The sequence below is a fragment of the Ochotona princeps genome, chromosome 3 (genome assembly GCF_030435755.1).
Source record: "Ochotona princeps isolate mOchPri1 chromosome 3, mOchPri1.hap1, whole genome shotgun sequence".
NCBI classification, from domain to species: Eukaryota; Metazoa; Chordata; class Mammalia; order Lagomorpha; family Ochotonidae; genus Ochotona; species Ochotona princeps.
The window spans coordinates 5,441,298-5,460,356 of NC_080834.1; positions in this window are offsets into that span (position 1 = coordinate 5,441,298).

Below are 19,059 nucleotides of genomic sequence, written 5' to 3' on the forward strand. Positions count from 1 at the left end.
TCTATTCATCTTTACCTGCCTTTGCATTTGTTATCATTTCTTCTGCTATGAATAAGCTCTAAGGTAGCTATGAAGAAATAGTACTTTACAATTATTTTTTTAATGAGTTGTAAAGAAATATAGTATAAAGTTATGTATGGGGAAAAATTATTCTTAACCTCTCTTTCACGCTTTTTGTAATACCCTGTTTTAGAAATAAACACATCTTTTTAAAGCAACCAAATTGTCTGGTTTGTGGATTTTATTTCCACGGAGATAAACTTAACCCATGGCCTTAAGTTATTCTTCAGAAACATGACTATGTCACAAATCAGTGTCAACAACAGATGGCCAACTCATATAACAGTCTAATATAAATCGACTACTGGAAAAGAAATTATGCTAATGATAAGCCAATGGCCAGATTTTGTATAGAAATATGATAGTATTCGATATTAAAATGATTGATAGTTGGCCCAGCACCGTGCCCTAGTGACTAAAGTCCTTGCTTGAATGTGCCGGGATCCCATATGGGTGCTGGTTCTAATCCCAACAGCCCCGCTTCCCATCCAGCTCCCTGCTTGAGGTCTGGGAAAACAGTCAAGGACAGCCCAAAGCCTTGGGACCCTGCACCTGTGTGGGAGACCTGGAAGAGGATCTGGACTCCTGGCTTCAGATCGGTGGAGCACCATCCATAGCGGTCACTTGGAGAGTGAGTCATTCAATGGAAGATATTTCTCTCTGTCTCTCCTCCTCTTTGTATATATCTGACTTTGCAAAAAAAAAAAAAAAAAAGAGTGAAAATGAGGGAAAAGAACTGATAGAAAAATTTTTCAAAAGGACTTATGGGCAAGTTGCCTGAGGATAAGAGAGTTTAGCAGAAAATTCAAAAACAAATGAGCCTGGGCATGGGAAGATTTCAGTTCATCCCTGGGGATCAGCAGGAGGAAGGAATTCATCCGAGATTCCTTGATTTGGAGACAGTGGTCCAGAGTGAGAAGTTAGTTCTTTCATTAGTTCACTAGTTTTCAGAATTCCCATGTCTCTTTCTTAAAACTGATACTAAGTAGCAACTAGCAAAGGTGGCTTGTGTAAGAAAGTCCCTTTTTCTTTACTGGCTTCTACCTTGAATTAGAACTCAACCAGCTGTGAGGAGACTAATGCAAACAGAGCAAATGCAAGTTGAGACAATAGAAATTGCAATTAATGACTCAAAAGTGTGGAGCATTATACATGATAGGGATATCTTACCTAGAAAAGCAGACTTGTTAAGGACCTCGTGGGCGTCCCATCTTGACACATGGCCAATTGATCCTAGGTTGTAGTCACAATAGTTAATTTGCTTATTGATCATGAAAATGTGTTATCATTTTCAGTATGATGGTTATATATGTTTGTTTTGCCTGTAAGACTTTTTTTTTTCAAAAAATAATTATTTGAGAGGTGGATAGTTAGGTTTAGAGGATAGTCAAAGACACAGATCAAGCTCCTGTTTGAAGATTCACTTCTCAAATGCCCACAGTTGCTGGGGTTGGGCATGACTGAATATGTGAGGATGGAATTTCTCCCAAGTGCATGGCATATTCCCAATCACGGGGACTGTTACTGCCTGCTTCTCAGAGGCCGCATTCCAGGGCTGGAGTCAGGAGCTGGACCTTGGAAATGAACCTGAACATTCTGATGTGCAAGGGGAGACTCCTGACCATGAGGCTCTTAATTTATAAGTAAAATTACCTATTGAATAGGTTTGAATTTTTTCTTCAGGTCTTCATCAGAAATTACTTCAGGCTTTCTGCACTGGTTGGCATCTATCATACAAGCTTGGATCATTTCCCATGCTTTCCTTAATTGTACCACTGTGTTTAGGTTCGACATCTATTTTGCCAATAATTTTTTTTTTCTGCTTAGTGAAGAATGTATGGAGGACGCAGCGTTTTCTAACAACTTACCAATATTTCAATTATTGTTTATCTATTCACATGACATACAGTTCCTAAGTGTAGAATTTAAGGCTCAAAATTACTGTCTTTCAGAATTTTGAATTATTCTATCTGGTGGCACTAAAAAGGTTTTTTGTTTTGTTTTGTTTTGTTTTTGCTTTTTATTTCCGTGGAAGGGAACTTTAAAAGCTCTCTTGAAATATTTTTCCTTGTGAAACTTCTTAAACATTTTTCACTGTGGGTCTGTGTTTATTCTCACACATTTTCTGAGTACCACTGTTGTTGTTTCCATACCACGCTCTAGAGAGCCTTAGGTTGTATAAGTAAGGGTTCACTTACACAATTCTTGACTGCTTGTGTTTTGAGCTGCCACTTTTGATTAGATGCCTCCATATCACCCTATACACATTCCAACTGCAGTTCTTTCTCAATGCAGCTCGTCAGTAATGGCCTAGCACCTGTCTCTGTTGACTCCACAGACTTACGTCCATCCTCACCTTGTCCTCACCTTGTACTTCCATTCAGTAACTTAGGGAAACAAACACCGTGTGTAGTCCTCCATCTGGTGACAGAGTTCTCTGAACTTGGAGATTTTTAATGGAAGCAGAGGTCACCCAAACACGCAGAATCAGCATCCTGCTCAGGTCCTCCTGTTGTTTCTACTACGCCAGAGGAGTGCTTGGCATAGCGAGAGGATACTAGATCTGGGTGAATATTTTACTTTCGTATTCTTGTGGTTTATGATGATGCTAAAGCCTGAAATTTTAATGTGGTAAAAATTAACCATAAGGATGTTTACTATCAGACTCACAAAGTTACTGAAAAGGTGATTGAGGTCAGTTATTCAGAAAGATAAATTCAAAACAGACAAGCCTTTTTGTCCCTTTTATAAATGAATGCTATGCAGGATATTATGGCATAACACTATGACACAAGGAATGATGTCAGTCAATCCACATTTGGCTTTTCAGGTAGATAATGTTTCTTAATATGTTGGAAGAAATGAAAATAATTTACTTTTGCTATGAAAGAATGTTGACATCAAAACAATCCCTTATGTTATAATTTGCCAATAGTTTCCTTTTCTACTGGAGGTAATGATGTTTTTTTAAAAAAATAAGTATTTTGAATGATCAAATTCCATTGTGGGAAGAAAGAGAAAGGAGACTTGACACAATGTGCTTGATCATTAGGACATTTATCATCTTAAATATTAATTAATTAACTTCTTTATGATACAGTCCTATAGGCTCTGGGATTTCTTTGCTCTCGTTTCCCAAACTTCTGCCTCCACTGCTTTTCTCTATATTTTTGCAATATATACTATTGCAATATATAGCATATGACCTTCAAAAATACTCATAAGTCTATCATTCTGCTGCTTAAGTGTATTCTAATATTGTAGGTATAAAGAATGCCAGAGAGCCCATATATCCTATTGTCAAGATATATTTAACATTTCATTGGGATTCCATCTTTGATTTGGAAATAGATATGCACTACTTGACTTTGGGGCCAGTGCCACGGTACAGTAGGTTAGGCTTCCGTCTATGGCACAGGTATCCCGTGTGGTTGCCCATTTAAGTCCCGCCTGCTCTATTCCATTCCACTTCTCTATTTATGGCATAAGAAAGCAGCAGAAATGGCTCAAGTTCTTTGACTCCTGTATCCACATGGAAGATCCAAAAGAAACTCTAGGATCCTGTCTTCTACCCAATTGTCCCAACCCTGGCTCTTGTGCCCATTTAAAAGCGAACCAGCAGATGGATGCCGTCTCCTCTCTTTCTCTGTGTTTCTCCTTCTCTCTGTAACTCCACTTTTCAAATAAAAATAGAGTCAAATCTTTAAAAATTAAAAAGTAACATCTTCAGAACAAAATAAATCTACTCCGCGTTTTCTGGTAGAAAACGAAGTTGAAAAGACAGGAATTGTCTTCTAGTATTTCTTCATTATAAGTGCTTTTTGTGTGTGTTTGTTTTCTGTTGAAGTAGCAACACCATTCTTTCATTTATTACCACCCCCAAAATCTTAGAGTGTTTTTTGCTATACATCAATATCTAGCCAAACATCAGATTCTGTTCTTTCTTCAGGTGGTAACACATGTGATATCCAAACCCTTTTACCACCTTCTCTGTCACTTTTTCTTCAACACTCATTGTCTCCTACCTGTAGTACTGCAATAGATTCCTGATAGCCTTCCCAACCTGTATTCCTGGCCCCTTGTTCTATGCTCAACAGTCAAATCAATTCAGCTACATTATGAGTCAGATCATATCATTCTTTCTGGTCACAATCCTCCAGAGGTTACTATCTCAATTGGTAGAAAAGCTGCGTCTCTACAAAACAAGGCCACATAACCTTGCCTTCTCTACTTCTTTCTCTGACTTTTCCTATTAACCCTCTTCCTTGTTTATCCCATTCCAGCCTTCCCTCTCTGCATTAAGAGATTCCATCATGACCAAGCAGTAGGGCATTTCAGCTTCCAGTTGCTCATTGCCATGCTCTTTTCTCACATATCCCACTCAGATTAAATTTTTCAGGTTTTTCTCCAAATATCCTCATCTTGGAAAGACCTTTCTTGGCATTCTGTTGGAAGTTTCAACTCACACAGGGCTTGCTGTTGAGCGTTTTCCCTTCTAGACAGATTTCTTTTTTTACTACTTTCAAGTTGGAATTTCACTGTGTCTTTTGCAATTTTGAATCTACTGTTCCTACAAGAATCATGATCAGTTATGGCATGACTTTCTTACCTACGGGCAGGTATGAAAGGGGAAGGAAGAGAAAAAAGGACAACTAAGTTAAGAGCTTTATGTTGAATTCCATCCCAACCTGAGTATGGAGAGAGAATTTCAATCTATTCATTTAAAGTCAACTTAAGTTTAATGCCAGGAAAGAATATCTTTTGTGGGAAAAAAAATTACATGTTTTCTCGACAATGTCTTCATTTTGGGTTTGACACAGTAAGAATACCACAGAAATCATTTCTACTTGCCTGGGTGTGAATTGGACATTGGCAAATCTATCAGAGGAATTCAGCAAATGCCAAGTTATTCCGCATAAGCTGTGAAAGACATTTATATTAAGGGGAAAAAGATTAAAGAGTTTTAGTTAAGAATCCCTGCAGAATCCTTCAGAACCATAAGAGGGGACTATCTCTTGAATTTGAATGGAGCTGGACTTGGAACAATTTCCATCTCCTTCTTAACCATATTTTCCTTAACTAACTTTTTTCTAGTGACCTCTAAGGCATGGCTTATGCCTAACAATGAGCCTAAATACCTCCCATAAGGATGAGGAAATCTTATTCAGACTATCACCAATGCATCGTATAACCTGAAGCAAATGCCCAGGTTGGAAGCCTCAAACCAGCTTATGATTGTCTGAACAACTTCTCCAACAATGGTTGTGAGGTTGCTCGACACCGAATAACAACAACAACAACAACAAATTGCTATTGCTTGGCCGATATAGTCTCCTCTGGTTGCTAGCCTGGGAAACAGTGCTGCTGAAGTCACAGGTTTATTTTCTATTTAACAAAATCAGAAAGAAAAAGCATTTCATATATTATAAAGTTTAACTAGCCTCAGGATACTTCCCATCCTACCACCATTCTTTTCTCTGATCCTGCCTTCTCTCCATTTTAATTTAATTTAATTTTTTTTTTTGCGTGGGCATGCATTCAATCTTCTTTATAATCACAAGTTTAGCCCTCCACTGAAAAAAGAATTCAATCAGTAGTAAGTGGAAGAGCCACTGTTCCTCAGGAGCATAAACGAGTAGAAATGAAATTCAAATAGCAAAGTGTCAATTTTGCATATTGGCTACCGCTAATCAAGAAAATATAAAACATGTATTTGTCTTTTTGAGACTGTTTTATTTCATTAAATGACAGTTTTGTTATATGAAACTAACATTTTTAAAAAATGAAATTGGCTAGTAATTTGAACTTTATTCTCATGGACTGATTTTCTTCCTTCTCCAGACACTTCTGGTGGTGTCCTTTAAACATGTTGTTACACATGCTTGCCTTCTATTCCTCAGTACCAAAAATGTACTTTCTTCACAGTTTCTGAAAGAAGTAGTCATGCCCGCTTCTGTTCTCTGGCCCTGGGTGCGCTGCATGCCGGCTCCCGGGCATCCCGCGGTGGGCTAAAACTGTCAAGAATGACCGCATGAACATCCTGCAGCAAGCCTACACGTGAGAACAGAAAACTGGTTTAATAGTGTTTTTTTCCTTTAAGCCTTCACAGTGCTGCCTTTGATGAAGGTAGTTTGAAAAACTCTTGGTTAAATTCTCTTTTTAATTTATGTTGATTAAGGAAGAATATTTTTATAGGGAAATGTTTGCACATCAACTAGAGACAGAAAAAAAAAAAAAAAAACCTCTATCAGCCTAAACGGAAAGGAGAGGAATGAGAATGTTTCCTTGCAATTATAGGAGATAAAGTAAATATTGGAGGCTGTGATTTTCTTGCTCCCACATTCACTTCATACATAAACTCATGCTCAAGGTAATAGTGGGAAGGACAGCAATAGAGGCACATGTACGTGGCCATCAGAACTTTAGAAGTTTGAACTGCTAATGGGTTTAATTAGGGCAGTTCTACTAATTTGAAGTCTCATTGTGACAAGTACTTTTTAAGTTACCAGCAGGACCACCAAGTCACCCTGGTAAAACCTAAGGCTTATGTCCCAGTCATGGTTCGGCTAAAACCTGAAATTGTCAAATCACTGAGCCTAGGTCGGACCACATTGTTGTTAAATGCAGCAGTGGGAGCATTCTGAAGTGTCAGAAATGAGTAAGAAGTCACTTAAAGAAAACATCTGGTTTGGCATTCGTACCGTTTTACTCGCATTTTTGTCTAGTTATTAGACAATTTGATTGGCATTCCCAAAGTGTGAAATGCTTGCAGTAATGAAATTTTTAAATTAATGAGAGAGTGTGTTTATGGCCCTTTCATACTGTCAATGTATGACAAAGGTGAGTTCTAGAAGGATGAGCTTATTTTAAGAGCCCAGGGGACTCAGAGCCTGGACTACTACCCTTTGGCTTTCCCATTTATTTTTCTGCACATGAATCCCCTGTTGACCTTGAATGAGACATTTCTTGAATATATTGGGGAGAGATAAGAACTGGTCAGCTGAATACTAATTTGGTCTCTGCAGCTTATTACCTCTGGCTTGTTGGCTATCACCTCTAGCATGCAATTGCCATGCCCGCTTTTTTGAATCAGAGCTCTGCATGTGAAACTCCTAGGAAGAAATTCCTTAATTTTTCACCATCAGTATCACAAAGCTGAAGAGAGCCACATAATTATTGGAAACCCCTACAGTGTGATGCACTATCCTGAAAGTCTATTAACTGGAGATTGCAATCGGAAAAGTAAATGATACCCACACTTATATACATATTTATCATGATCTGTGAATACAGTTGGGCTGCAATAGCAGTTTAATGCATTCAGAGTCATTTATTAAATTGGCTTCATGCATTTGCAGGGTCATGAGTTTACAGAATTATATGCTTCAAAGATTTTTGGAAACTGAAAATGATTTTGCAATCACATTAATGGAAAGAAGTAAACTGAAGATATTCAGACGAAGAGCATAATTCAAGGAAGTGTTTGATATTTATGCTCTTGAGAGATTAGGCTGCATTTGAAGATAAATGATATTTTTCTTAGGTATTACTTCTCATGCTTCCGTTAATCTAAAAATGTTTTTAGGAGAATTTGGATATTTTATGTTGTATATTTTATGTTCCTTATTAATTATTTCTATAATAAAGTACCATGTAAAAAGTTGTGTCAGATGGTGTCAGACAGTCATGTTAAGTAATTAGCAGATATTTGCTCATGTTTGCACTGCGTTTAAACACTCATGTAGGTTGCTACACGGTTATTATGTGTAATTTCTTCATGATATCAATCACTAAATTTACACCTGTTATTTAAGTCACCAGTTATTAAATACTTACATTCTTGTTAGTACTTATAATATTGTCAAATAGACTGTTTCCAATTGAGTGTCAGATGATTCAAATAGCACACAGCTATGTTAAATTTAGGCGTATTTCTGTGTGTGTGTGTGTGTGTGTGTGTGTTGATATAGATCTGTTGGTTTGCATATTTAATTAAGAAGCATGATTAGATAAGGTCACAAGAAATCTTGAGGCTCATCTTGGAGAAGAGAAGCCAAAGTGCTTGGAGAAGGGGAACAAGCTTGAATATAGCCTGCATTGTATAATTCTATACCCAAAGGAGCAAGGTTTCGTGTTCTTCAGTGGAGAGATTTATACAACCTAAAAGCCAGTTTTTTTCTGCTTTGAAAAGAACATACTGAGCGAGGCAAGAAGGAGACAAATGCAGCTCCATGGCCGGGAGAAGGGACAGGCCTCTTAGCTGAAGGGCTGCACTGGAAAAGGAACCAGAGTAGTTAGTTGGAAACAATGATGTAGGAAGTATGTGTCGGGGGGTTTGCAGATACAGGAAAATGAATGAGATAGGTACATAAAAGCAGCACTGTTCCACCACACTTCTGGGTAATGGGTGAAAGCCCACCGATTTTACACCATCAGAGTGACTCCCTTCTGTCTCAGCAGCTACAGCTCTTCAATTTTTAGCTCAACCAATCATTTAGGAAATCCAAATTTTCTTTAAAGTTAGGACAGTTTATGGTCTAAGATTGACCAATACACCTACTTTCCCAGGCGTGATGGATACTCTGTCAGCAAGTAGCACTTGTCCCCAGAGGATAAGGGGTATTGATGAGGGTTCTGCAACTGGGGCTACTTTGTGACTCATTGATGGAGTTTTCCAGCCAAGCAAAAGGCCAGATAGCTGTGGGGTTTTTTTTTTTCTCCTTGGGGTATCCTGGAGAAATCGAGTAAGTTTCTAGCTTTTCATTCCAAGAAGCAGTTCTGAAGTTAAGAAAAAAAAATTTGAAATAATGTTCAGAGTCATTCTTGTTAGTTGTGATTCAAAAGGTTCAATACTATTCTAAATCTAAGTCCTCAGGGCTTTATACTTAGAGTGTACAACTAACAAACGCTTTGGAACATATCCTCAAGTGCGGAATATTATTTCTGCAGGAGCAGTGCATTAGGCAAATAGCACGTGGAGCAAGGTCTTAAAGTATCCCAGCACTTTTAGAGACAACAGTATCCTGCTAATTAAATTTACTTCAACTTCTTCATTAAGGAGGGCAAAGGGTTTTCATACTGTTATATTTTGCAAATAACCAAAATGTGTAAATTGAAAAGCCCCCTTGCTCTCCATCTGTTTTGTTTTTGTTTGTTTGCTTGCTTTCTAATCTACTCCGAAAGCTATCAGGAAAAGCCAATTCAATTGATTCTAAAATGGTTGAAAGTAGAAAAGGCAATGAAGCAGCCCCATCTCGCACTCTCTCTATAAAAATGTGTGGTACCAAATGAGAAATAAAGAGAACAAGAAGAATGGCTTGGGTCACCTGGGGCTGGTGGAGAAGAAGAGAGGTAGAGGTTGAATAGAGCCTTGAAGAAAGGACCCATGTCAGATAAGGTGGCAAGTTGATAACAGTGTGACAGGACTATTTAAAACCGTTTTTAGAAAGGGGGAAGGAAAAATCAATTCATCTGGCTCACATGGTTTGGATGCTAAAGGCTGATTTCCTGTCAGTGTTGCTGCAGGCTCCCCGGAGAGATCTTTTGGCTCTCAGTGAAGTGCTATTGTTGACCTTACTGCCTGTAACATTCACTGGTTTAGAATAAAAAGAACCAGTGAGAATGAAAAACACTTACCAAGAGATTTTCAGATCAACACGTAGCAAATTTATGTTATTCTACTGGAAAGGAACTAAGATATGGACACTGAATTCTTATTGCTGTAGGTAGCTCGAAATTTGGCTACTATGAACAAGAATTCAACGTGCTAGTTGCTCAGGCACAATAAAAGCTTATTCCTTGATCACATGAAAGTCCAAAGGTGGGATTCAGGACCGATCGGAATGTTGGGATTCATGAGGTTGGAGAGTCAAGCTCCTTATCTCGATGCTTTGCCATGTGTAATATTGATGCCCAAGTCCTATATGATTCTCTGGTTATTTCAGACACCAGGGAAGAGACATGGACCACTTGACCCCTCGCTGCTACAGACATTTCAAGATATCTCCTGCACATGTGTGCACACGCAATACTTTCAAGGAATAGGAACCTGGATGCAGTTAGCTGATCATCCAGTCGGGAAGTGTAATCCTCAGATGGTTTTACCTTGCACAGACTTACTGAGAAGGAAGGGGCCATCTGTTTGGCAGGGCAACCAGCATCCTCTGCTAATCATCCTAGCCAGTGGTATGTGGTTTTCCAAGTAACTTAATGATTCTGAGATATGTACTGCACTGTGAGTTACAAAATTAAATTAATGTTAAAACATATTCATATTCCTTTTGTTCCTTTAACATACTTTACTGGGCAGTGGAGTATTAAGATAACAGTTTTATACAGGCCAATTTCATTACATCTCTTCTGTGATTCTAAATATATGGGGTTCTGTTGCTTTCAGCATTTGCCCTTCGTAGGCACATTGTTCAAGGCATGTTTTCGACGAGTAATATGAAGTGAAATTCGTTTAACAATGGCAGCATTAGATCTATTTGTAGATTACTGTCTCCGGTATTCCTCAGCAGCTATTTGTTTACTCACTGAGCGTCCCTATGTGTGTGTCAGGCAAGTTGGGAGACATATGAAGGTTATGTGCCTCTATCACAGCTTAGGATTGGAATGGCATTAACTAAGGTAGTTTTTCCATCATTCACTCTTGGAAGAAGATACCTTTTAGTAAGATATGTAGACAGTTTGTTCATCCAGAACTGTTTGTTAGCACTGGTGGCCAGAAGGGTCCCAAGGATTGAATGGTTTAATGTATGAAGGAGCACCGATCCACTTTTTGTGCAGGATGGAAGGATTTGATGGAGCCCATTTTGGTGACATCTTTCAGTGTTGCTGAACATTGCTAAATGATACTGAGGGGGCCACAGGGGTCATTTTGGAAGGAGCAATTCCATGGGCTTCTGCAAGCAGTTTAACACTCAGAGCTGAGCAGGGTTCCCATCACACACTCATTTCAGCCTTTTATACTTTAGCATGGAATGTGTTTTTCAACAAAATATGCAATCCATTGCTTATTTCTTGACCAAATCAAAAGTCCTGGGAGTGTCAATTGGCATGGGTGACCCAGGGCAGGGTGGTGTCTCCTTTGTAGACTATGATAAGTGTTACATTCTCACATTATCCAAGGGTTATGAAACATTTATCATTATAGTGCCTGGGTGAAATAAGGAGAATCCAATATTGACTGTTCAAAACCAGTTACAGTGCGAATATTATCTTGTCACTGAATGTTTCTGTTTTGCTCCATGGCTGGTGTAGCTCCTGCGCAATATGCAATGGGGAAAATATGGTCTTTGTGTGTTGACAGAACTTGCCTATCCTTAAGAAGAAAGTGAGAAAGTTGAAAGATCTGCATTCCTGTTTGTCCTTAGTCTGTGGATGGATGTCATTTTCAATTAAATCAGAAACACTGATGCAACGAGTGAGGCAAAGCACAGACTTAAAGAAAGAGAAAGCGTAGAAGCCCAGGAAAGGAAAGAGAAAGGAGTTGAATGGGGGTCAAGGTTATTTCATGAAGAAGAAGAATGTTGGGTGTCTGATGAACCACTATGGAACTGTATGCTGCTACCAAGCAAAAGAGAAATAGAGTTTGCCCCTGATCACCAAGGTTGTGAGCATAATCAGGCAACTGATGCCCTGTGAGAGAGCCTTGTCACTCCCTGTGTGACACTGTAACTCCCACCTTGGGAATGTTGGACTTGCTGACACAGATGAACGAGTCCAGCAGAAAACGTCTGCCTTTCTTTCTCTGTGGCAGTTAGAATTCAACCTCAGTCCCTAGAAAATTTCAGGTTTTTGAAAATAAGATGTCTGCTCCTTTTCCAAACCCCATGTACTGAAATGCATTTATAAACCTAAGTCTCCAAGGTTTGAACTGCGGCATTCCTGTTAACATATACAATCTGTTCCCTACTTCCTATCATTTTGGAATATATATGTGCTTGAGATTTTTCATAAACACTCCATGTACTGTAAATATTGGTTCCTTGGAGGTGCTTTAAAAATAGTGCAATATACTTAAAATCAAATGCCAAAAAAATTTCATGGTTTGTTCTGCAATGGTTTTTATTTTGGAATGAACTGTTATTAAATTGCATCTAAACCGGATTATCATTTAATTATAGTCGGTGATTCTTAACAGTTTCATAAAGTAATTTTTCTAACCTTTAAAAGAAACCTAGTTCTTAGTTCTTTAGCTAGTCTGAAATTTAGAATTACAGTTACATTTCCTTCTGTGTCAAATGCTCACTTTCATTCTCGCCGATCTCAGTGCCTCAAAGTAGTTGTTGAATTCTTGACTTAAGGAAATGATATGCCTGTGAGTGTGAAGAGAATAAAGCATTTTATTGTAATTTTTTTAAATAAGAAAGAAGAAAGTGGTTGAGAAATGCAGGTAGAAGGATTGGTAGGATGGAAAGTCTCTATGTCCCTAAATCTGTACACACATAATTTGTTCATTTGTTCATTTTATAAGAATAAAACCATTTTTAATAAAGAGACTTTTTCCATAGTGAATGGGTGGCCTGGATTTCCTCTTCATACTAGTTCTGGAATCAACACGTGACACCAAACTTTGGCCAGCAAAGCCCAACTCCTCACAACTCAGACTGGTTGGGGAATGGGTGCATCACAGAAACCAATCAGATGAAACCTTCGGAGCCTTTGCTGCGTCTTCTGCTCAGCTCAGAGGCAGAGAGGGACAGCGCACCTTTGCAGGCATCCCCTTCTGAAGAGAAGCTTTCTCACAGAGATGTGATCCAAGACCACAGGCCCAAGAAGCATGAGAGTCTGAATGGAAAACATGGTAGAGACTCCAGATCCGGCCATATGCAAAAACAGTTGTCGCATCTGGAAGGAACAATTTGGGGAGGTTTAACGCTGTATTAATAGAAGTTTTGACTACAAAGGAGTTCTGCCATATTCATAGGAACATAGGAACACCGCTAGGAACATGCGCAACCAAGTCCTTTATAACTAATGTCCATTTCAGTGTCCAGAGCTAACTGCACTCTGTCCTTACACAGGCTTTCTGCAGCAGTGTTACTTAAAAAGGCTTTCCTAAAAAACTGATGGGTCTGTGAGGAACAGCTTGTTGAAGAGAAGTGTTAATTATGTCAGTCTCTTCGGGCTATATTTTAAAATTTCTGAGAAACATTGCAGCGTGGAACCTGTGAAGGCTGTTTAAAACAAGTGTCCTCAATTTGATTTACCCATAAATAACATTTTCCTCATAATCTTCCTTTTTAAGGAGTCTTACATTTTTAATTTTTAAAAATCTGCTCTGCAGTTGATCCTGGCAGAAGATATAAGATGATAGGTCAGTGGTAATATTTAAACATTTTGCAGCCTTGGAGTTTGGTTCTTACATTAAGAAAAATGGAGAATAAATCCTTCCTAATCACTTGGTTTCTTTCTTCATAAAGCCTTCTTAATGCATTTTGCTGAACTTTGCAGATGAATTTCACAACTTTTCAGATTTGTGACATATTAAAGATGACTCTTGCCCTGGATAATGAACACAGCAGTACAGAAAGTCAGCTGGAAAGGTGAAGTTCATCGCAAAACTGTCTGAACGATTCCGGTCAGACTCTTGGATTAACTATAATACCAGAGTGCCAAGGTACATTTTGAAAAATAGTACCATTTGTTTTACTATAATTGGAACATTTCTTATGTTTTAAACACAATATAATTTTAGTTTCCATGTATTTTACAATAAGCCATATATAATACAGATATAAAATCATTGTGAAATTGAATCATTTACTTTTATTTAAGATCATTGCTACATAGATATTGTTCTGAGAAAAGGGAGAAGAACTTAGTAATTATAATCAACTAAAGCAGAAATTGTATCACATCATCTCTTTTATTTGGTCTTGAATTATACAAGAGATTCCCAACGTAGTAGTGAAAATGTGATTTGCAAGAAAAATGATGATGCTAATAAGAGTGTAAGTAGCAGTGTATCTTATAATCCCGTGATTAATGGGATCCTGGTCAAGGTCATTTTGAATCTGAGGTGCATTACATGATGAACTCTGGCATTGCTTTGGAAGCTCTGGGAACTCTGGGTTCAGGTTTCAGAATCTGAGAGCTGACTGTATCTTCATTTTTCCTTGTCATCACTGAGGTCTAGCCGACCACACCTGTCACCTCACCGACTCACCGTCATGCCTCTTAATCGATTCCACTTTGGTTTCAACAACACTTGCTATTTAAAAGGCTCTCTGAGTTTTCTTATTCTTGTCTGGCACACATGCACCCAAAATCTGAGATGCTGTGCAATCCAAAGCTTTTTGATTCCCCAGATGAGCAGTACAGGTAGAATGTTCCACACCTAACCTCATGTAAACAAACTGTTTCATGCCCAAAATTACTTTTCTAATTATATAATACTATCTCAGGTTATGCATATAATGTTTAGTTAAAATGTTAAGTGAGTTTCAGAATTAGACACTACTCCCATGTCGAGCATACATCGTTGTAGGTATGCAGATGTTCCAAAACGTTTTTTAAACAATAAGAAAAATCCATAACACTGATAATCCTAAGAATTTCAGATCATAGATACCTACCCATATGTCATTTTCCATGATTGCCCCACAAATTTAAAATCTCAATTTTAGGAGCATTTTCCCAAAACACTTTGACCTAGCTGTTATGAAACTTACAGCAAACTCTTTAGTGAATTTTAGAAGCTCAAAACACGAAAGTACAGGAAAGGCTTCAGTATTTGCTGTGTTGATTGCTGTGTCTCTGCTTAGAACAGTATGTTACTCACACTACATGTTCAAAAACGTGATGTATGAAGAAACAATGATCAGAGAGCATTACATATAACCTGGCTCAGAATTCCCAAAATTCCTAGACTACTGCACAAATATTGCCTTGGGCTTTCATCATTCAGCGTCTTTATGGATCTAGAAATCCCTTGAAAACTCCACCTGGAGTTTCTTGAGATGCGTCTTGAGATGTGCATGGCCAAGAAGCTAGAACTGGGAGAAAAGCCTGGATTCAAACCCATGCACGTTGATACGGAATTTGATTGTCCCATGTGACAACTTAACACTGTGTCAAACACCTGCTGCATTTGTTTAACATGTTAGTGAGAGTACCACTTAGCAATTGTACTATCATCACTCCTCCAAGGATTATTGGAATAACCTTATAAACTGACTCTCAGCTTCTGTTTATGTTTCAGATTCTTTCTTAACCTTAAGTCTGAATAATACTTCCACAGCCACAGCAGATTACGGATCTTCTCAGTCCCACACATGTCAAGGCATTTTAGGGGTCAGAGCCTGTACCAAGTGCTGTGACCTGCTGCTAAGAGTAGCCTCGTCAGCATCCTTCAAACACACCACTGGTTGCCTGCATGGCGTCTTCCTTATCCTCTTTTCCTGGGTATCTTCATGGTTAGCCCGTCTCTTCCAAGTTGTTACTGACATGCTGCTTTCTCACTGACACCTGCCCTTGCTCCTTGTCAAATCCCCAGCTCCCACTCCGAGTGATCAATACTCTGCTCCACTCTTCAAACTGTGAACTTCTAACATAGCATTTATTTTGTAAAAAAACAAAATAGAATTTTTTTTTTTTTTTGTTGGAAAGCAGTCACAAACTGAGTGAGAAAGAGTTAGAGCATGCATGCTAACTTTTACCGGTTAACACTCTCCCTAACTTTCCAGAACAACCAGGGCCGAACCAAGATAGAGTCAAGAACCGTTATCCTAGTTCTCAGTCTCCTACATGATGGGAAGGACCCAACTATTTGGCCATCTTCAGCTGCCTTCCCAGGTGCATTAACAAGAAGCTAGATCTGAAGCAGAGCAAGTGGGACTCAAAACAGCATTGTGGTACTGCTTGTCTGCATGGCAAGCTACAGTAACTCCCTGAATCATGAAGTCAGTAATGGTTTTCTTATTTATTAGGTTGATCTTCTATTGCCTGTATTCCTCTGCCCAGATGAGGATTCCATGCAGAGATCTTTTGTTAGTTAAAGAATTAGAATATTCCAAACACCTAAATGGTACCTAACACATAGTTGATGCTCATACCACATTTGTAAAATGAAGAATCAGAATGTATCTAAAGGCTTGAACACACGTTTATAATAGTCTGTGGAAGGAAGAGACCTTTGTAATGGTTTACCTGTGAAAGGCAATCAAACATCAGGAAGACAAAAAAAATCCTGGACGTCTCAGAAAGATGGGTGAATACAGAGAAAAAAGCGCAGGGCACCAAGGCGCTGTTCTGCAACTGGCCTGTCAGCAAACTAGCTGGAATGGAGATATATTTAAATCTCAAGTTTGTGAAAGGAGCAACTGATCATTTACCAAATTGCCAGCTAGAGAGAAAATGGACTGTAAGCTTTAGCTCTCTGGCCTGCAGAGGCCTGTCTAGGATCGAGTCCATCGCATATGCTTGTTCCCTAAAGGGAATTCTTTCAGCGCTGCCTTTAAAACACTCAAATGTCCTGCAGTTACTGTGCTATGCTGATGCCCTTTGCCTCACAATGCACCCAGAAGACAACTGTGGAGAGATTAGTGGAAGCTTTGCTGCATCAGCATGCTATTATTGACTGCGGATAAGCCTGGCTCTAGTATGGGTCATGGACAGGCTTGGACCAGGGACTTAGAGAGAAATGCCAAAGACCTTCATTGACGTAACCCATCCCCACAGTCACAGACACCTCCACAGTAGGCAGCATTTTGTCCAATGATGCACTGGTTAGCAGAAAGAAACATTAGACAGAAAAGCTTGTATTTTCCCAAGGAGCTCTTTGGGAGTTACTACTGACAGCTAAGTCTGAGGTTCTTGAATAGACCCTCCGGAAACTATTAGAAGGATTTGCTTGGGGAACTGTCAAAGAATCCCACTGATAAGGAAGCTCTTAGCAGTGAGTGTTTCTGGAAAAGAATAAGGTTTGGGGAAGAAAGACTTTTCATTGCATCCACATTTCTACTGCTTGAATTTTGTGAGGGCATTTAGCTTCCTTGAGAATGTTGCCAATATATGTATGGTGAACTGTAGTCCTATGTGCAACTTGAATACTGTGCAGAAATTAATTTTGAAAATTTTTAAAATCCAAAATAACACAAGCTCAAATTTGCTTGTGTCATGCAATCTTATGTCCCGAGCCTTACAGGGGTAGTCATGCCATACCTTGTACTATTCCATGAAGATACCTTTTATCTTGAATGTGGGCTTTGGTCCAATTTGCACTTCAGTTGTTTGGAACATGAAACACATTTTTTTTTTCTCTCTCGAGTTAATTTTGTACATGTGTTGTAATTCTATTAAAATTCTTCATGTCACTTAAGAAAAAGTTTCACACCTCCGTAAAGAACAATCATAACATATCTGAACACACATTTATAACATTCAGTGGAAGCAAGAGACATTGGGACTACATCGCCCCTCTCCATTCCCACTGGGCGATGTAGATGGGATCATCTATTTTCTCTGGTTGTTCTGGTTGACTAGACAGCCTTGAGGTGATCTTTCCTAGACCAGAGCTGAGAGTTGGGGAGTGAGAGATCTCAGCCAATTTGACCGAGTCAGAGGCAGTGCCCAGGCATGGGGGCCAAGAGAAATGAAAACCGGACAGGTTGAACCTGTTGTGCTCAGCTGAGGTCACTGATGGGAAACTTCACTGTTCTGGACCCATCAATTCCTTGACCTTCATGGCTGCTCACTGAGGCCTGCGTGTGGCTGCAGCATGTCAGGCAGTAGGCAGGGAGCCAGCAACCCTCTGGCAAGCAGATCGGTTCCCCTTGCTCCTATGCAAAGATCAAGGCAAAGGACAGAGCAAAGATGTTAGAAATAAGGAGAGTGAGAGTTGGGAACACTGGGAAGAAACAGCTGAAGTCATTGCTACTTTCCTCTTATTTATGTTTGCCAGTTTGAACTGCTCGCTTGGAATTTATAAAGATACTTCTCCAAGGCTAAAGCAAAAATGAGAAAAAGCAAGAAAGTGAGAAGCACAGGGTAGAGATGTTATAATGAGGGGAAAGGAGGATGGGATCCAACGCCCACTGTTCGAACAACTGGAAGGGAGCTTGCTTTCCCCTCCTTCCATTTGCCAGGTATACCTGTTTAAGATCCCAAAAAGCACCATCACAGCATTCTTAAATTTGAAAGGAAAATAATTAGAGGAACAGTAGAGAAGGACATGAATCATCTTTAGAATTGCTGAAATTGATTTAATTGAACTCCACCAGATATTTTTCTAAGCCTTGCCTTAAACTTTATAATGGCCTTGTGGTATAAGTATTTGCTATCTTCATTTAATTTTGAGGACACTAATTACATAACACAAAAAGAAGGTGGTATTTTTCCAGGATTCTACAGGTGACTTAACATCCGCTGTTCGTTCATGAGTGATACATGAGGGCAGAGGAAAAGCAAGGATGTGTGTATCACACAACTGCAGGTGTGATTAACTGGGTGCAAACTTTAAGATATAAACTAGGCAATTCTACTGTAGAAATTCTATTCTGTGTGCTAGTGGGATTGTACTAGAATGTAAATACATAATTCTAAGTTGAGATGGTGACACTTTCCATAGATTTTTTTTTAAAGACAGAGACATCGGGCCCGACGGCGTGGCCTAGTGGCTAAAGTCCTTGCCCTGAATGCGCAGGGATCCCATATGGGCGCCGGTTCTAATCCCGGCAGCTCCACTTCCCATCCAGCTCCCTGCTTGTGGCCTGGGAAAGCAGTCGAGGACAGCCCAAAGCCTTGGGTTCCTGCACCCGTGTGGGAGACCTGGAGGAGGTTCCTGGATCCTGGCTTCGGATCGGCGCAGCACCGGCCATTGCAGTCACTTGAGGAGTGAATCATAGGGTGGAAGATCTTCCTCTCTGTCTCTCCTCCTCTATGTATATCTGCCTTTCCAATAAAAATAAATAAATCTTTTAAAAAAAAGACAGGGACATCATGAAAAACTTGAATTGCCCAATAAATTATAAGTGGCGTGAACAAATGAGCCTA